Below are 2,225 nucleotides of genomic sequence, written 5' to 3'. Positions count from 1 at the left end.
CATATTTGACAGGTAAAGGGTAAATATGGGAAACATACCATGTCTTTGAAAAAATCAAGGTATTGACAATAACAGCTTTTTGATTAAATGTAAGTCTTCTGTTGTGAAAGCTCGACAAAGTATTCTTAATTTTACATAATATATTTGTCAACGAAGAGTTAACAGCCATTTCGTAATTATCAGAAAATAAAATTCCCAAAGTTGTAAAAGAACCTGTATATCCTTGAAGCCATGATAAAGGCCAAACAGACCTATTACCCCATGGGCCTAATCCAAATATTTTCGTCTTAATTTTATTTAGCATGCAACCCGTGGCTGCTTCAAATTTAGACACTAACGTGCTAATCTCCAAAATTCCCTTATCACTGGCAACGAAAATATTTGTATCATCAGCAAACCCAAGAATTTTAAGGTGGTTATCATTTGGCAAGGGCAAGTGTTCAATACAACTATTTCTTTTTATAGCAAGATACAGAGGTTCCTGGAAAACAGCATAAAGGAGCATAGAAAGAGAGCAGCCTTGTCGGACTCCCCTCTCCACACTAAAATATTTACCAATGTTACCATTAGCAATGCAACAACTTCCAATTTTCGTGTACAATATCTTAATGCAGGAAATCAGTTCATCACAAAAACCTAGTCTTTCAAGAATCCGAAGTACAAAATTATCAACACGGTCAAATGCTTTCGATCAATAAAGATTTAAAATAGCACCTTGAACTCTTTTCTCACTACAATAATACACAATATATCTAATTAAAGTATTACATGTATTTATGGATCTTCCAGGCACACAAAATTGTTCGGTACTGATAAGGTTGAAGATAACTGTTTGCATTCTTTTCGCCATTATCTTAGCAAGTATTTTATAGTCACACCACAACAATGAAATTGGTCTCCAATTAGCCAAAGCACTCTCATCGGTGCCTTTCGATATGAGAATGACCAATGCAATACTCTGAGTCTTGGAGAGAGTTTTCATTTCCATAATATTTTCAAGCAACAATTTTAGTTCATCCTTAATATCTTCCCAAAATACCTTATAAAATTCTATTGGGATGCCTTCTATACCAGGACATTTAGTGTTAGCAATGGAACGAATAACATCACTTATCTCTCTGAGAGATATATTCTTATGAAATATATCATTATCAGAATCAATTTTTTCTCTGCAAACTGCATAAAGAAGTTTTGCATAGGTACATCACAAATGTTTTTCCTGTAAAGTTTTTGGTAATACCTGAACACATAGTGTTCAATGGCCTGGCTATTTGTAAGAACAGTGCCTTCATCAAGATTCGGAATTATGTTTCGTTCTGCGACTATTTCTGCCATGACCTTTTTACTATTTATTGCTCTTTGCTGTTCAAGAAGGTAAGAGGAGGCTTTTTCCCCTTCAATCCTGTCTTGAATTCTCGATCGTACTTGAACCCCCTCTAAAATCTGAGATTTTAGATTGTTTATCCTGTCTTTGAGAATAGTAATATATGCGTAATCTGAGTTTCCTGACACATTAAGTTTTATGTATTGTTTCCTTAGTTTTGCTTCGAAATAATTGATGACCCCAAACTTCTGCCTGCTAATCCTTGTACCTTCTCTGACGAAAAATTGTTTTATTTCTGGTTTCACCAAATTATTCCACCAATTACTGAAATTCCTTTTACGTGTTTTCAAGAATGTCCACAACCTCCTAAACTTTTCTTTAATTCCCTCGTCTTTTAGTAAACTAGTATTAAGTTTCCAAAATGAGTTCCCAATACTAATGTTTGGATTAATCTTAATTTTGCAAATGACAGCGGAATGATCAGAAAATGACACAGGTACCATTTCCCTTGAAATTATGTTGTCTTTGAGCGTCTGACAGTACAATCTATCAATGCGCGAACCGTAGTTTGTGCGTACATAAGTATACTGGGGTTCCCTGTTATGCAAAAACCATACATTTTTAAACATAAGGTTCCTAATTAATCTGAGCAGTGATTTTGACACGTTTGATTCACTATTATTAGAATTGTCTCTAGGGCTCAAAACACAGTTCCAGTCACCTCCCATAATAGTCTGGCTATTATCATACCGCAAGTAGTAAGGCAATTCCTTGTCAAAAAGCTCTTCCCGTTCCCTTTTATGATTATGACCTGAAGGAATCTTGCTACCATTCACCTCCCCATGTACAGAACATATTCTAGAATCCACTTCTTTCAAAATGCTTAATTACAAAATCTAAA

Source organism: Macrobrachium nipponense, chromosome 39 (genome assembly GCF_015104395.2).
Source record: "Macrobrachium nipponense isolate FS-2020 chromosome 39, ASM1510439v2, whole genome shotgun sequence".
NCBI lineage: Eukaryota > Metazoa > Arthropoda > Malacostraca > Decapoda > Palaemonidae > Macrobrachium > Macrobrachium nipponense.
Note: the sequence above shows the minus strand (reverse complement) of the source record.